This window comes from Dendrobates tinctorius, unplaced genomic scaffold (genome assembly GCF_039654945.1).
Source record: "Dendrobates tinctorius isolate UK_male_01 unplaced genomic scaffold, ASM3965494v1 ptg000422l, whole genome shotgun sequence".
NCBI classification, from domain to species: domain Eukaryota; kingdom Metazoa; phylum Chordata; class Amphibia; order Anura; family Dendrobatidae; genus Dendrobates; species Dendrobates tinctorius.
In genome coordinates this window covers 150,394-170,253 of record NW_027362086.1, presented here as the reverse complement: position 1 = coordinate 170,253, position 19,860 = coordinate 150,394, and positions in this window count along the sequence as shown.

Here is a 19,860-nt window from a genome sequence, read left to right as displayed (position 1 = left end):
AGAAAGGGTACCGTATCCCTGGATAACATGTATGGATAGCGTACACATTCAAAATATATGTCTCAGGAGGCAGGCTCAGACGGTGTTAGGCCCAGTATGGATTGCACGTGATTGCACAAAGGTTAGAAAGGGTACCGTATCCCCGGATAACATGTATGGATAGCGTACACATTCAAAATATATGTCTATACAGCAAGAGGCAGGCTCAGACGGTGTTAGGCCCAGTATGGATTGCACGTGATTGCACAAAGATTAGAAAGGGTACCGTATCCCTGGATAACATGTATGGATAGCGTACACATTCAAAATATATGTCTCAGGAGGCAGGCTCAGACAGTGTTAGGCCCAGTATGGATTGCACGTGATTGCACAAAGGTTAGAAAGGGTACCGTATCCCCGGATAACATGTATGGATAGCGTACACATTCAAAATTTATGTCTATACAGCATGAGGCAGGCTCAGACGGTGTTAGGCCCAGTATGGATTGCACAAAGTTTAGAAAGGGTACCGTATCCCTGGATAATATGTATGGATAGCGTACACATTCAAAATATATGTCTCAGGAGGCAGGCTCAGACGGTGTTAGGCCCAGTATGGATTGCACGTGATTGCACAAAGGTTAGAAAGGGTACCGTATCCCCGGATAACATGTATGGATAGCATACACATTCAAAATATATGTCTATACAGCATGAGGCAGGCTCAGACGGTGTTAGGCCCAGTATGGATTGCACGTGATTGCACAAAGGTTAGAAAGAGTACCGTATCCCCGGATAACATGTATGGATAGCGTACACATTCAAAATATATGTCTATACAGCATGAGGCAGGCTCAGACGGTGTTAGGCCCAGTATGGATTGCACGTGATTGCACAAAGGTTAGAAAGGGTACCGTATCCCTGGATAACATGTATGGATAGCGTACACATTCAAAATATATGTCTATACAGCATGAGGCAGGCTCAGACGGTGTTAGGCCCAGTATGGATTGCACGTGATTGCACAAAGGTTAGAAAGGGTACCGTATCCCTGGATAACATGTATGGATAGCGTACACATTCAAAATATATGTCTATACAGCATGAGGCAGGCTCAGAAGGTGTTAGGCCCAGTATGGATTGCACGTGATTGCACAAAGGTTAGAAAGGGTACCGTATCCCTGGATAACATGTATGGATAGCGTACACATTCAAAATATATGTCTATACAGCATGAGGCAGGCTCAGATGGTGTTAGGCCCAGTATGGATTGCACGTGATTGCACAAAGGTTAGAAAGGGTACCGTATCCCTGGATAACATGTATGGATAGCGAACACATTCAAAATATATGTCTATACAGCATGAGGCAGGCTCAGACGGTGTTAGGCCCAGTATGGATTGCACGTGATTGCACAAAAGTTAGAAAGGGTACCGTATCCCTGGATAACATGTATGGATAGCGTACACATTCAAAATATATGTCTATACAGCATGAGGCAGGCTCAGACGGTGTTAGGCCCAGTATGGATTGCACGTGATTGCACAAAGGTTAGAAAGTGTACCGTATCCCTGGATAACATGTATGGATAGCGTACACATTCAAAATATATGTCTCAGGAGGCTGGCTCAGAAGGTGTTAGGCCCAGTATGGATTGCACGTGATTGCACAAAGGTTAGAAAGGGTACCGTATCCCCAGATAACATGTATGGATAGCGTACACATTCAAAATATATGTCTATACAGCATGAGGCAGGCTCATACGGTGTTAGGCCAAGTATGGATTGCACGTGATTGCACAAAGGTTAGAAAGGGTACCGTATCCCTGGATAACATGTATGGATAGCGTACACATTCAAAATATATGTCTATACAGCATGAGGCAGGCTCAGACGGTGTTAGGCCCAGTATGGATTGCACGTGATTGCACAAAGGTTAGAAAGGGTACCGTATCCCTGGATAACATGTATGGATAGCGTACACATTCAAAATATATGTCTCAGGAGGCAGGCTCAGACGGTGTTAGGCCCAGTATGGATTGCATGTGATTGCACAAAGGTTAGAAAGGGTACCGTATCCCTGGATAACATGTATGGATAGCGTACACATTCAAAATATATGTCTATACAGCATGAGGCAGGCTCAGACGGTGTTAGGCCCAGTATGGATTGCACGTGTTTGCACAAAGGATAGAAAGGGTACCGTATCCCTGGATAACATGTATGGATAGCATACACATTCAAAATATATGTCTATACAGCATGAGGCAGGCTCAGACGGTGTTAGGCCCAGTATGGATTGCACGTGATTGCACAAAGATTAGAAAGGGTACCGTATCCCTGGATAACATGTATGGATAGCGTACACATTCAAAATATATGTCTCAGGAGGCAGGCTCAGACGGTGTTAGGCCCAGTATGGATTGCACGTGATTGCACAAAGGTTAGAAAGGGTACCGTATCCCCGGATAACATGTATGGATAGCGTACACATTCAAAATATATGTCTATACAGCAAGAGGCAGGCTCAGACGGTGTTAGGCCCAGTATGGATTGCACGTGATTGCACAAAGATTAGAAAGGGTACCGTATCCCTGGATAACATGTATGGATAGCGTACACTTTCAAAATATATGTCTCAGGAGGCAGGCTCAGACAGTGTTAGGCACAGTATGGATTGCACGTGATTGCACAAAGGTTAGAAAGGGTACCGTATCCCCGGATAACATGTATGGATAGCGTACACATTCAAAATTTATGTCTATACAGCATGAGGCAGGCTCAGACGGTGTTAGGCCCAGTATGGATTGCACGTGATTGCACAAAGTTTAGAAAGGGTACCGTATCCCTGGATAATATGTATGGATAGCGTACACATTCAAAATATATGTCTCAGGAGGCAGGCTCAGACGGTGTTAGGCCCAGTATGGATTGCACGTGATTGCACAAAGGTTAGAAAGGGTACCGTATCCCCGGATAACATGTATGGATAGCGTACACATTCAAAATATATGTCTATACAGCATGAGGCAGGCTCAGACGGTGTTAGGCCCAGTATGGATTGCACGTGTTTGCACAAAGGTTAGAAAGGGTACCGTATCCCTGGATAACATGTATGGATAGCGTACACATTCAAAATATATGTCTATACAGCATGAGGCAGGCTCAGACGGTGTTAGGCCCAGTATGGATTGCACGTGATTGCACAAAGATTAGAAAGGGTACCGTATCCCTGGATAACATGTATGGATAGCGTACACATTCAAAATATATGTCTCAGGAGGCAGGCTCAGACGGTGTTAGGCCCAGTATGGATTGCACGTGATTGCACAAAGGTTAGAAAGGGTACCGTATCCCCGGATAACATGTATGGATAGCGTACACATTCAAAATATATGTCTATACAGCAAGAGGCAGGCTCAGACGGTGTTAGGCCCAGTATGGATTGCACGTGATTGCACAAAGATTAGAAAGGGTACCGTATCCCTGGATAACATGTATGGATAGCGTACACTTTCAAAATATATGTCTCAGGAGGCAGGCTCAGACAGTGTTAGGCCCAGTATGGATTGCACGTGATTGCACAAAGGTTAGAAAGGGTACCGTATCCCCGGATAACATGTATGGATAGCGTACACATTCAAAATTTATGTCTATACAGCATGAGGCAGGCTCAGACGGTGTTAGGCCCAGTATGGATTGCACGTGATTGCACAAAGTTTAGAAAGGGTACCGTATCCCTCGATAATATGTATGGATAGCGTACACATTCAAAATATATGTCTCAGGAGGCAGGCTCAGACGGTGTTAGGCCCAGTATGGATTGCACGTGATTGCACAAAGGTTAGAAAGGGTACCGTATCCCCGGATAACATGTATGGATAGCGTACACATTCAAAATATATGTCTATACAGCATGAGGCAGGCTCAGACGGTGTTAGGCCCAGTATGGATTGCACGTGATTGCACAAAGGTTAGAAAGAGTACCGTATCCCCGGATAACATGTATGGATAGCGTACACATTCAAAATATATGTCTATACAGCATGAGGCAGGCTCAGACGGTGTTAGGCCCAGTATGGATTGCACGTGATTGCACAAAGGTTAGAAAGGGTACCGTATCCCTGGATAACATGTATGGATAGCGTACACATTCAAAATATATGTCTATACAGCATGAGGCAGGCTCAGACGGTGTTAGGCCCAGTATGGATTGCACGTGATTGCACAAAGGTTAGAAAGGGTACCGTATCCCTGGATAACATGTATGGATAGCGTACACATTCAAAATATATGTCTATACAGCATGAGGCAGGCTCAGAAGGTGTTAGGCCCAGTATGGATTGCACGTGATTGCACAAAGGTTAGAAAGGGTACCGTATCCCTGGATAACATGTATGGATAGTGTACACATTCAAAATATATGTCTATACAGCATGAGGCAGGCTCAGACGGTGTTAGGCCCAGTATGGATTGCACTTGATTGCACAAAGGTTAGAAAGTGTACCGTATCCCTGGATAACATGTATGGATAGAGAACACATTCAAAATATATGTCTATACAGCATGAGGCAGGCTCAGACGGTGTTAGGCCCAGTATGGATTGCACGTGATTGCACAAAAGTTAGAAAGGGTACCGTATCCCTGGATAACATGTATGGATAGCGTACACATTCAAAATATATGTCTATACAGCATGAGGCAGGCTCAGACGGTGTTAGGCCCAGTATGGATTGCACGTGATTGCACAAAGGTTAGAAAGTGTACCGTATCCCTGGATAACATGTATGGATAGCATACACATTCAAAATATATGTCTCAGGAGGCTGGCTCAGAAGGTGCTAGGCCCAGTATGGATTGCACGTGATTGCACAAAGGTTAGAAAGGGTACCGTATCCCCAGATAACATGTATGGATAGCGTACACATTCAAAATATATGTCTATACAGCATGAGGCAGGCTCATACGGTGTTAGGCCAAGTATGGATTGCACGTGATTGCACAAAGGTTAGAAAGGGTACCGTATCCCTGGATAACATGTATGGATAGCGTACACATTCAAAATATATGTCTATACAGCATGAGGCAGGCTCAGACGGTGTTAGGCCCAGTATGGATTGCACGTGATTGCACAAAGGTTAGAAAGGGTACCGTATCCCTGGATAACATGTATGGATAGCGTACACATTCAAAATATATGTCTCAGGAGGCAGGCTCAGACGGTGTTAGGCCCAGTATGGATTGCACGTGATTGCACAAAGGTTAGAAAGGGTACCGTATCCCCGGATAACATGTATGGATAGCGTACACATTCAAAATATTTGTCTTTACAGCATGAGGCAGGCTCAGACGGTGTTAGGCCCAGTATGGATTGCACGTGATTGCACAAAGGTTAGAAAGGGTACCGTATCCCTGGATAACATGTATGGATAGCGTACACATTCAAAATATATGTCTCAGGATGCAGGCTCAGACGGTGTTAGGCCCAGTATGGATTGCACGTGATTGCACAAAGGTTAGAAAGGGTACCGTATCCCCGGATAACATGTATGGATAGCATACACATTCAAAATATATGTCTATACAGCATGAGGCAGGCTCAGACGGTGTTAGGCCCAGTATGGATTGCACGTGATTGCACAAAGGTTAGAAAGGGTACCGTATCCCTGGATAACATGTATGGATAGCGTACACATTCAAAATATTTGTCTATACAGCATGAGGCAGGCTCAGACGGTGTTAGGCCCAGTATGGATTGCACGTGATTGCACAAAGGTTAGAAAGGGTACCGTATCCCCGGATAACATGTATGGATAGCGTACACATTGAAAATATATGTCTATACAGCATGAGGCAGGCTCAGACGGTGTTAGGCCCAGTATGGATTGCACGTGATTGCACAAAGGTTAGAAAGGGTACCGTATCCCTGGATAACATGTATGGATAGCGTACACATTCAAAATATATGTCTATACAGCATGAGGCAGGCTCAGACGGTGTTAGGCCCAGTATGGATTGCACGTGATTGCACAAAGGTTAGAAAGGGTACCGTATCCCTGGATAACATGTATGGATAGCGTACACATTCAAAATATATGTCTATACAGCATGAGGCAGGCTCAGACGGTGTTAGGCCCATTATGGATTGCACGTGATTGCACAAAGGTTAGAAAGGGTACCGTATCCCTGGATAACATGTATGGATAGCGTACACATTCAAAATATATGTCTATACAGCATGAGGCAGGCTCAGACGGTGTTAGGCCCAGTATGGATTGCACGTGATTGCACAAAGGTTAGAAAGGGAAAAGTATCCCTGGATAACATGTATGGATAGCGTACACATTCAAAATATATGTCTCAGGAGGCAGGCTCAGAAGGTGTTAGGCCCAGTATGGATTGCACGTGATTGCACAAAGGTTAGAAAGGGTACCGTATCCCCGGATAACATGTATGGATAGCGTACACATTCAAAATATATGTCTATACAGCATGAGGCAGGCTCAGACGGTGTTAGGCCCAGTATGGATTGCACGTGATTGCACAAAGGTTAGAAAGGGTACCGTATCCCTGGATAACATGTATGGATAGCGTACACATTCAAAATATATGTCTCAGGAGGCAGGCTCAGACTGTGTTAGGCCCAGTATGGATTGCATGTGATTGCACAAAGGTTAGAAAGGGTACCGTATCCCTGGATAACATGTATGGATAGCGTACACATTCAAAATATATGTCTATACAGCATGAGGCAGGCTCAGACGGTGTTAGGCCCAGTATGGATTGCACGTGTTTGCACAAAGGTTAGAAAGGGTACCGTATCCCTGGATAACATGTATGGATAGCGTACACATTCAAAATATATGTCTATACAGCATGAGGCAGGCTCAGACGGTGTTAGGCCCAGTATGGATTGCACGTGATTGCACAAAGATTAGAAAGGGTACCGTATCCCTGGATAACATGTATGGATAGCGTACACATTCAAAATATATGTCTCAGGAGGCAGGCTCAGACGGTGTTAGGCCCAGTATGGATTGCACGTGATTGCACAAAGGTTAGAAAGGGTACCGTATCCCCGGATAACATGTATGGATAGCGTACACATTCAAAATATATGTCTATACAGCAAGAGGCAGGCTCAGACGGTGTTAGTCCCAGTATGGATTGCACGTGATTGCACAAAGATTAGAAAGGGTACCGTATCCCTGGATAACATGTATGGATAGCGTACACATTCAAAATATATGTCTCAGGAGGCAGGCTCAGACAGTGTTAGGCCCAGTATGGATTGCACGTGATTGCACAAAGGTTAGAAAGGGTACCGTATCCCCGGATAACATGTATGGATAGCGTACACATTCAAAATTTATGTCTATACAGCATGAGGCAGGCTCAGACGGTGTTAGGCCCAGTATGGATTGCACGTGATTGCACAAAGTTTAGAAAGGGTACCGTATCCCTGGATAATATGTATGGATAGCGTACACATTCAAAATATATGTCTCAGGAGGCAGGCTCAGACGGTGTTAGGCCCAGTATGGATTGCACGTGATTGCACAAAGGTTAGAAAGGGTACCGTATCCCCGGATAACATGTATGGATAGCATACACATTCAAAATATATGTCTATACAGCATGAGGCAGGCTCAGACGGTGCTAGGCCCAGTATGGATTGCACGTGATTGCACAAAGGTTAGAAAGAGTACCGTATCCCCGGATAACATGTATGGATAGCGTACACATTCAAAATATATGTCTATACAGCATGAGGCAGGCTCAGACGGTGTTAGGCCCAGTATGGATTGCACGTGATTGCACAAAGGTTAGAAAGGGTACCGTATCCCTGGATAACATGTATGGATAGCGTACACATTCAAAATATATGTCTATACAGCATGAGGCAGGCTCAGACGGTGTTAGGCCCAGTATGGATTGCACGTGATTGCACAAAGGTTAGAAAGGGTACCGTATCCCTGGATAACATGTATGGATAGCGTACACATTCAAAATATATGTCTATACAGCATGAGGCAGGCTCAGAAGGTGTTAGGCCCAGTATGGATTGCACGTGATTGCACAAAGGTTAGAAAGGGTACCGTATCCCTGGATAACATGTATGGATAGCGTACACATTCAAAATATATGTCTATACAGCATGAGGCAGGCTCAGATGGTGTTAGGCCCAGTATGGATTGCACGTGATTGCACAAAGGTTAGAAAGGGTACCGTATCCCTGGATAACATGTATGGATAGCGAACACATTCAAAATATATGTCTATACAGCATGAGGCAGGCTCAGACGGTGTTAGGCCCAGTATGGATTGCACGTGATTGCACAAAAGTTAGAAAGGGTACCGTATCCCTGGATAACATGTATGGATAGCGTACACATTCAAAATATATGTCTATACAGCATGAGGCAGGCTCAGACGGTGTTAGGCCCAGTATGGATTGCACGTGATTGCACAAAGGTTAGAAAGTGTACCGTATCCCTGGATAACATGTATGGATAGCGTACACATTCAAAATATATGTCTCAGGAGGCTGGCTCAGAAGGTGTTAGGCCCAGTATGGATTGCACGTGATTGCACAAAGGTTAGAAAGGGTACCGTATCCCCAGATAACATGTATGGATAGCGTACACATTCAAAATATATGTCTATACAGCATGAGGCAGGCTCATACGGTGTTAGGCCAAGTATGGATTGCACGTGATTGCACAAAGGTTAGAAAGGGTACCGTATCCCTGGATAACATGTATGGATAGCGTACACATTCAAAATATATGTCTATACAGCATGAGGCAGGCTCAGACGGTGTTAGGCCCAGTATGGATTGCACGTGATTGCACAAAGGTTAGAAAGGGTACCGTATCCCTGGATAACATGTATGGATAGCGTACACATTCAAAATATATGTATCAGGAGGCAGGCTCAGACGGTGTTAGGCCCAGTATGGATTGCATGTGATTGCACAAAGGTTAGAAAGGGTACCGTATCCCTGGATAACATGTATGGATAGCGTACACATTCAAAATATATGTCTATACAGCATGAGGCAGGCTCAGACGGTGTTAGGCCCAGTATGGATTGCACGTGTTTGCACAAAGGTTAGAAAGGGTACCGTATCCCTGGATAACATGTATGGATAGCATACACATTCAAAATATATGTCTATACAGCATGAGGCAGGCTCAGACGGTGTTAGGCCCAGTATGGATTGCACGTGATTGCACAAAGATTAGAAAGGGTACCGTATCCCTGGATAACATGTATGGATAGCGTACACATTCAAAATATATGTCTCAGGAGGCAGGCTCAGACGGTGTTAGGCCCAGTATGGATTGCACGTGATTGCACAAAGGTTAGAAAGGGTACCGTATCCCCGGATAACATGTATGGATAGCGTACACATTCAAAATATATGTCTATACAGCAAGAGGCAGGCTCAGACGGTGTTAGGCCCAGTATGGATTGCACGTGATTGCACAAAGATTAGAAAGGGTACCGTATCCCTGGATAACATGTATGGATAGCGTACACTTTCAAAATATATGTCTCAGGAGGCAGGCTCAGACAGTGTTAGGCACAGTATGGATTGCACGTGATTGCACAAAGGTTAGAAAGGGTACCGTATCCCCGGATAACATGTATGGATAGCGTACACATTCAAAATTTATGTCTATACAGCATGAGGCAGGCTCAGACGGTGTTAGGCCCAGTATGGATTGCACGTGATTGCACAAAGTTTAGAAAGGGTACCGTATCCCTGGATAATATGTATGGATAGCGTACACATTCAAAATATATGTCTCAGGAGGCAGGCTCAGACGGTGTTAGGCCCAGTATGGATTGCACGTGATTGCACAAAGGTTAGAAAGGGTACCGTATCCCCGGATAACATGTATGGATAGCGTACACATTCAAAATATATGTCTATACAGCATGAGGCAGGCTCAGACGGTGTTAGGCCCAGTATGGATTGCACGTGTTTGCACAAAGGTTAGAAAGGGTACCGTATCCCTGAATAACATGTATGGATAGCGTACACATTCAAAATATATGTCTATACAGCATGAGGCAGGCTCAGACGGTGTTAGGCCCAGTATGGATTGCACGTGATTGCACAAAGATTAGAAAGGGTACCGTATCCCTGGATAACATGTATGGATAGCGTACACATTCAAAATATATGTCTCAGGAGGCAGGCTCAGACGGTGTTAGGCCCAGTATGGATTGCACGTGATTGCACAAAGGTTAGAAAGGGTACCGTATCCCCGGATAACATGTATGGATAGCGTACACATTCAAAATATATGTCTATACAGCAAGAGGCAGGCTCAGACGGTGTTAGGCCCAGTATGGATTGCACGTGATTGCACAAAGATTAGAAAGGGTACCGTATCCCTGGATAACATGTATGGATAGCGTACACATTCAAAATATATGTCTCAGGAGGCAGGCTCAGACAGTGTTAGGCCCAGTATGGATTGCACGTGATTGCACAAAGGTTAGAAAGGGTACCGTATCCCCGGATAACATGTATGGATAGCGTACACATTCAAAATTTATGTCTATACAGCATGAGGCAGGCTCAGACGGTGTTAGGCCCAGTATGGATTGCACGTGATTGCACAAAGTTTAGAAAGGGTACCGTATCCCTGGATAATATGTATGGATAGCGTACACATTCAAAATATATGTCTCAGGAGGCAGGCTCAGACGGTGTTAGGCCCAGTATGGATTGCACGTGATTGCACAAAGGTTAGAAAGGGTACCGTATCCCCGGATAACATGTATGGATAGCATACACATTCAAAATATATGTCTATACAGCATGAGGCAGGCTCAGACGGTGTTAGGCCCAGTATGGATTGCACGTGATTGCACAAAGGTTAGAAAGAGTACCGTATCCCCGGATAACATGTATGGATAGCGTACACATTCAAAATATATGTCTATACAGCATGAGGCAGGCTCAGACGGTGTTAGGCCCAGTATGGATTGCACGTGATTGCACAAAGGTTAGAAAGGGTACCGTATCCCTGGATAACATGTATGGATAGCGTACACATTCAAAATATATGTCTATACAGCATGAGGCAGGCTCAGACGGTGTTAGGCCCAGTATGGATTGCACGTGATTGCACAAAGGTTAGAAAGGGTACCGTATCCCTGGATAACATGTATGGATAGCGTACACATTCAAAATATATGTCTATACAGCATGAGGCAGGCTCAGAAGGTGTTAGGCCCAGTATGGATTGCACGTGATTGCACAAAGGTTAGAAAGGGTACCGTATCCCTGGATAACATGTATGGATAGCGTACACATTCAAAATATATGTCTATACAGCATGAGGCAGGCTCAGATGGTGTTAGGCCCAGTATGGATTGCACGTGATTGCACAAAGGTTAGAAAGGGTACCGTATCCCTGGATAACATGTATGGATAGCGAACACATTCAAAATATATGTCTATACAGCATGAGGCAGGCTCAGACGGTGTTAGGCCCAGTATGGATTGCACGTGATTGCACAAAAGTTAGAAAGGGTACCGTATCCCTGGATAACATGTATGGATAGCGTACACATTCAAAATATATGTCTATACAGCATGAGGCAGGCTCAGACGGTGTTAGGCCCAGTATGGATTGCACGTGATTGCACAAAGGTTAGAAAGTGTACCGTATCCCTGGATAACATGTATGGATAGCGTACACATTCAAAATATATGTCTCAGGAGGCTGGCTCAGAAGGTGTTAGGCCCAGTATGGATTGCACGTGATTGCACAAAGGTTAGAAAGGGTACCGTATCCCCAGATAACATGTATGGATAGCGTACACATTCAAAATATATGTCTATACAGCATGAGGCAGGCTCATACGGTGTTAGGCCAAGTATGGATTGCACGTGATTGCACAAAGGTTAGAAAGGGTACCGTATCCCTGGATAACATGTATGGATAGCGTACACATTCAAAATATATGTCTATACAGCATGAGGCAGGCTCAGACGGTGTTAGGCCCAGTATGGATTGCACGTGATTGCACAAAGGTTAGAAAGGGTACCGTATCCCTGGATAACATGTATGGATAGCGTACACATTCAAAATATATGTCTCAGGAGGCAGGCTCAGACGGTGTTAGGCCCAGTATGGATTGCATGTGATTGCACAAAGGTTAGAAAGGGTACCGTATCCCTGGATAACATGTATGGATAGCGTACACATTCAAAATATATGTCTATACAGCATGAGGCAGGCTCAGACGGTGTTAGGCCCAGTATGGATTGCACGTGTTTGCACAAAGGTTAGAAAGGGTACCGTATCCCTGGATAACATGTATGGATAGCATACACATTCAAAATATATGTCTATACAGCATGAGGCAGGCTCAGACGGTGTTAGGCCCAGTATGGATTGCACGTGATTGCACAAAGATTAGAAAGGGTACCGTATCCCTGGATAACATGTATGGATAGCGTACACATTCAAAATATATGTCTCAGGAGGCAGGCTCAGACAGTGTTAGGCACAGTATGGATTGCACGTGATTGCACAAAGGTTAGAAAGGGTACCGTATCCCCGGATAACATGTATGGATAGCGTACACATTCAAAATTTATGTCTATACAGCATGAGGCAGGCTCAGACGGTGTTAGGCCCAGTATGGATTGCACGTGATTGCACAAAGTTTAGAAAGGGTACCGTATCCCTGGATAATATGTATGGATAGCGTACACATTCAAAATATATGTCTCAGGAGGCAGGCTCAGACGGTGTTAGGCCCAGTATGGATTGCACGTGATTGCACAAAGGTTAGAAAGGGTACCGTATCCCCGGATAACATGTATGGATAGCGTACACATTCAAAATATATGTCTCAGGAGGCAGGCTCAGACAGTGTTAGGCACAGTATGGATTGCACGTGATTGCACAAAGGTTAGAAAGGGTACCGTATCCCCGGATAACATGTATGGATAGCGTACACATTCAAAATTTATGTCTATACAGCATGAGGCAGGCTCAGACGGTGTTAGGCCCAGTATGGATTGCACGTGATTGCACAAAGTTTAGAAAGGGTACCGTATCCCTGGATAATATGTATGGATAGCGTACACATTCAAAATATATGTCTCAGGAGGCAGGCTCAGACGGTGTTAGGCCCAGTATGGATTGCACGTGATTGCACAAAGGTTAGAAAGGGTACCGTATCCCCGGATAACATGTATGGATAGCGTACACATTCAAAATATATGTCTATACAGCATGAGGCAGGCTCAGACGGTGTTAGGCCCAGTATGGATTGCACGTGTTTGCACAAAGGTTAGAAAGGGTACCGTATCCCTGGATAACATGTATGGATAGCGTACACATTCAAAATATATGTCTATACAGCATGAGGCAGGCTCAGACGGTGTTAGGCCCAGTATGGATTGCACGTGATTGCACAAAGATTAGAAAGGGTACCGTATCCCTGGATAACATGTATGGATAGCGTACACATTCAAAATATATGTCTCAGGAGGCAGGCTCAGACGGTGTTAGGCCCAGTATGGATTGCACGTGATTGCACAAAGGTTAGAAAGGGTACCGTATCCCCGGATAACATGTATGGATAGCGTACACATTCAAAATATATGTCTATACAGCAAGAGGCAGGCTCAGACGGTGTTAGGCCCAGTATGGATTGCACGTGATTGCACAAAGATTAGAAAGGGTACCGTATCCCTGGATAACATGTATGGATAGCGTACACTTTCAAAATATATGTCTATACAGCATGAGGCAGGCTCAGACGGTGTTAGGCCCAGTATGGATTGCACGTGATTGCACAAAGGTTAGAAAGGGTACCGTATCCCCGGATAACATGTATGGATAGCGTACACATTCAAAATTTATGTCTATACAGCATGAGGCAGGCTCAGACGGTGTTAGGCCCAGTATGGATTGCACGTGATTGCACAAAGTTTAGAAAGGGTACCGTATCCCTGGATAATATGTATGGATAGCGTACACATTCAAAATATATGTCTCAGGAGGCAGGCTCAGACGGTGTTAGGCCCAGTATGGATTGCACGTGATTGCACAAAGGTTAGAAAGGGTACCGTATCCCCGGATAACATGTATGGATAGCGTACACATTCAAAATTTATGTCTATACAGCATGAGGCAGGCTCAGACGGTGTTAGGCCCAGTATGGATTGCACGTGATTGCACAAAGTTTAGAAAGGGTACCGTATCCCTGGATAATATGTATGGATAGCGTACACATTCAAAATATATGTCTCAGGAGGCAGGCTCAGACGGTGTTAGGCCCAGTATGGATTGCACGTGATTGCACAAAGGTTAGAAAGGGTACCGTATCCCCGGATAACATGTATGGATAGCGTACACATTCAAAATATATGTCTATACAGCATGAGGCAGGCTCAGACGGTGTTAGGCCCAGTATGGATTGCACGTGATTGCACAAAGGTTAGAAAGAGTACCGTATCCCCGGATAACATGTATGGATAGCGTACACATTCAAAATATATGTCTATACAGCATGAGGCAGGCTCAGACGGTGTTAGGCCCAGTATGGATTGCACGTGATTGCACAAAGGTTAGAAAGGGTACCGTATCCCTGGATAACATGTATGGATAGCGTACACATTCAAAATATATGTCTATACAGCATGAGGCAGGCTCAGACGGTGTTAGGCCCAGTATGGATTGCACGTGATTGCACAAAGGTTAGAAAGGGTACCGTATCCCTGGATAACATGTATGGATAGCGTACACATTCAAAATATATGTCTATACAGCATGAGGCAGGCTCAGAAGGTGTTAGGCCCAGTATGGATTGCACGTGATTGCACAAAGGTTAGAAAGGGTACCGTATCCCTGGATAACATGTATGGATAGTGTACACATTCAAAATATATGTCTATACAGCATGAGGCAGGCTCAGACGGTGTTAGGCCCAGTATGGATTGCACGTGATTGCACAAAGGTTAGAAAGTGTACCGTATCCCTGGATAACATGTATGGATAGCGAACACATTCAAAATATATGTCTATACAGCATGAGGCAGGCTCAGACGGTGTTAGGCCCAGTATGGATTGCACGTGATTGCACAAAAGTTAGAAAGGGTACCGTATCCCTGGATAACATGTATGGATAGCGTACACATTCAAAATATATGTCTATACAGCATGAGGCAGGCTCAGACGGTGTTAGGCCCAGTATGGATTGCACGTGATTGCACAAAGGTTAGAAAGTGTACCGTATCCCTGGATAACATGTATGGATAGCATACACATTCAAAATATATGTCTCAGGAGGCTGGCTCAGAAGGTGTTAGGCCCAGTATGGATTGCACGTGATTGCACAAAGGTTAGAAAGGGTACCGTATCCCCAGATAACATGTATGGATAGCGTACACATTCAAAATATATGTCTATACAGCATGAGGCAGGCTCATACGGTGTTAGGCCAAGTATGGATTGCACGTGATTGCACAAAGGTTAGAAAGGGTACCGTATCCCTGGATAACATGTATGGATAGCGTACACATTCAAAATATATGTCTATACAGCATGAGGCAGGCTCAGACGGTGTTAGGCCCAGTATGGATTGCACGTGATTGCACAAAGGTTAGAAAGGGTACCGTATCCCTGGATAACATGTATGGATAGCGTACACATTCAAAATATATGTCTCAGGAGGCAGGCTCAGACGGTGTTAGGCCCAGTATGGATTGCACGTGATTGCACAAAGGTTAGAAAGGGTACCGTATCCCCGGATAACATGTATGGATAGCGTACACATTCAAAATATTTGTCTTTACAGCATGAGGCAGGCTCAGACGGTGTTAGGCCCAGTATGGATTGCACGTGATTGCACAAAGGTTAGAAAGGGTACCGTATCCCTGGATAACATGTATGGATAGCGTACACATTCAAAATATATGTCTCAGGATGCAGGCTCAGACGGTGTTAGGCCCAGTATGGATTGCACGTGATTGCACAAAGGTTAGAAAGGGTACCGTATCCCCGGATAACATGTATGGATAGCATACACATTCAAAATATATGTCTATACAGCATGAGGCAGGCTCAGACGGTGTTAGGCCCAGTATGGATTGCACGTGATTGCACAAAGGTTAGAAAGGGTACCGTATCCCTGGATAACATGTATGGATAGCGTACACATTCAAAATATTTGTCTATACAGCATGAGGCAGGCTCAGACGGTGTTAGGCCCAGTATGGATTGCACGTGATTGCACAAAGGTTAGAAAGGGTACCGTATCCCCGGATAACATGTATGGATAGCGTACACATTGAAAATATATGTCTATACAGCATGAGGCAGGCTCAGACGGTGTTAGGCCCAGTATGGATTGCACGTGATTGCACAAAGGTTAGAAAGGGTACCGTATCCCTGGATAACATGTATGGATAGCGTACACATTCAAAATATATGTCTATACAGCATGAGGCAGGCTCAGACGGTGTTAGGCCCAGTATGGATTGCACGTGATTGCACAAAGGTTAGAAAGGGTACCGTATCCCTGGAAACATGTATGGATAGCGTACACATTCAAAATATATGTCTATACAGCATGAGGCAGGCTCAGACGGTGTTAGGCCCATTATGGATTGCACGTGATTGCACAAAGGTTAGAAAGGGTACCGTATCCCTGGATAACATGTATGGATAGCGTACACATTCAAAATATATGTCTATACAGCATGAGGCAGGCTCAGACGGTGTTAGGCCCAGTATGGATTGCACGTGATTGCACAAAGGTTAGAAAGGGAAAAGTATCCCTGGATAACATGTATGGATAGCGTACACATTCAAAATATATGTCTCAGGAGGCAGGCTCAGAAGGTGTTAGGCCCAGTATGGATTGCACGTGATTGCACAAAGGTTAGAAAGGGTACCGTATCCCCGGATAACATGTATGGATAGCGTACACATTCAAAATATATGTCTATACAGCATGAGGCAGGCTCAGACGGTGTTAGGCCAAGTATGGATTGCACGTGATTGCACAAAGGTTAGAAAGGGTACCGTATCCCTGGATAACATGTATGGATAGCGTACACATTCAAAATATATGTCTATACAGCATGAGGCAGGCTCAGACGGTGTTAGGCCCAGTATGGATTGCACGTGATTGCACAAAGGTTAGAAAGGGTACCGTATCCCTGGATAACATGTATGGATAGCGTACACATTCAAAATATATGTCTCAGGAGGCAGGCTCAGACGGTGTTAGGCTCAGTATGGATTGCACGTGATTGCACAAAGGTTAGAAAGGGTACCATATCCCCGGATAACATGTATGGATAGCGTACACATTCAAAATATATGTCTATACAGCATGAGGCAGGCTCAGACGGTGTTAGGCCCAGTATGGATTGCACGTGATTGCACAAAGGTTAGAAAGGGTACCGTATCCCTGGATAACATGTATGGATAGCGTACACATTCAAAATATATGTCTATACAGCATGAGGCAGGCTCAGACGGTGTTAGGTCCAGTATGGATTGCACGTGATTGCACAAAGGTTAGAAAGGGTACCGTATCCCTGCATAACATGTATGGATAGCGTACACATTCAAAATATATGTCTCAGGAGGCAGGATCAGACGGTGTTAGGCCCAGTATGGATTGCACGTGATTGCACAAAGGTTAGAAAGGGTACCGTATCCCCGGAAAACAAGAATGGATAGAGTACACATTCAAAATATATGTCTATACAGCATGAGGCAGGCTCAGACGGTGTTAGGCCCAGTATGGATTGCACGTGATTGCACAAAGGTTAGAAAGGGTACCGTATCCCTGGATAACATGTATGGATAGCTTACACATTCAAAATATATGTCTCAGGAGGCAGGCTCAGACGGTGTTAGGCCCAGTATGGATTGCACGTGATTGCACAAAGGTTAGAAAGGGTACCGTATCCCCGGATAACATGTATGGATAGCGTACACATTCAAAATATATGTCTATACAGCATGAAGCAGGCTCAGACGGTGTTAGGACCAGTATGGATTGCACGTGATTGCACAAAGGTTAGAAAGGGTACCGTATCCCTGGATAACATGTATGGATAGCGTACACATTCAAAATATATGTCTATACAGCATGAGGCAGGCTCAGACGGTGTTAGGCCCAGTATGGATTGCACGTGATTGCACAATGGTTAGAAAGGGTACCGTATCCCTGGATAACATGTATGGATAGCGTACACATTCAAAATATATGTCTCAAGAGGCAGGCTCAGATGGTATTAGGCCCAGTATGGATTGCACGTGATTGCACAAAGGTTAGAAAGGGTACTGTATCCCTGGATAACATGTATGGATAGCGTACACATTCAAAATATATGTCTCAGGGGGCAGGCTCAGACGGTGTTAGGCCCAGTATGGATTGCACGTGATTGCACAAAGGTTAGAAAGGGTACCGTATCCCTGGATAACATGTATGGATAGCATACACATTCAAAATATATGTCTCAGGAGGCAGGCTCAGACGGTGTTAGGCCCAGTATGGATTGCACGTGATTGCACAAAGGTTAGAAAGGGTACCGTATCCCCGGATAACATGTATGGATAGCGTACACATTCAAAATATTTGTCTTTACAGCATGAGGCAGGCTCAGACGGTGTTAGGCCCAGTATGGATTGCACGTGATTGCACAAAGGTTAGAAAGGGTACCGTATCCCTGGATAACATGTATGGATAGCGTACACATTCAAAATATATGTCTCAGGAGGCAGGCTCAGACGGTGTTAGACCCAGTATGGATTGCACGTGATTGCACAAAGGTTAGAAAGGGTACCGTATCCCCGGATAACATGTATGGATAGCGTACACATTCAAAATATATGTCTATACAGCATGAGGCAGGCTCAGACGGTGTTAGGCCCAGTATGGATTGCACGTGATTGCACAAAGGTTAGAAAGGGTACCGTATCCCTGGATAACATGTATGGATAGCGTACACATTCAAAATATTTGTCTATACAGCATGAGGCAGGCTCAGACGGTGTTAGGCCCAGTATGGATTGCACGTGATTGCACAAAGGTTAGAAAGGGTACCGTATTCCCGGATAACATGTATGGATAGCGTACACATTGAAAATATATGTCTATACAGCATGAGGCAGGCTCAGACGGTGTTAGGCCCAGTATGGATTGCACGTGATTGCACAAAGGTTAGAAAGGGTACCGTATCCCTGGATAACATGTATGGATAGCGTACACATTCAAAATATATGTCTATACAGCATGAGGCAGGCTCAGACGGTGTTAGGCCCAGTATGGATTGCACGTGATTGCACAAAGGTTAGAAAGGGTACCGTATCCCTGGATAACATGTATGGATAGCGTACACATTCAAAATATATGTCTATACAGCATGAGGCAGGCTCAGACGGTGTTAGGCCCATTATGGATTGCACGTGATTGCACAAAGGTTAGAAAGGGTACCGTATCCCTGGATAACATGTATAGATAGCGTACACATTCAAAATATATGTCTATACAGCATGAGGCAGGCTCAGACGGTGTTAGGCTCAGTATGGATTGCACGTGATTGCACAAAGGTTAGAAAGGGTACCGTATCCCTGGATAACATGTATGGATAGCGTACACATTCAAAATATATGTCTCAGGAGGCAGGCTCAGACGGTGTTAGGCTCAGTATGGATTGCACGTGATTGCACAAAGGTTAGAAAGGGTACCATATCCCCGGATAACATGTATGGATAGCGTACACATTCAAAAGATATGTCTATACAGCATGAGGCAGGCTCAGACGGTGTTAGGCCCAGTATGGATTGCACGTGATTGCACAAAGGTTAGAAAGGGT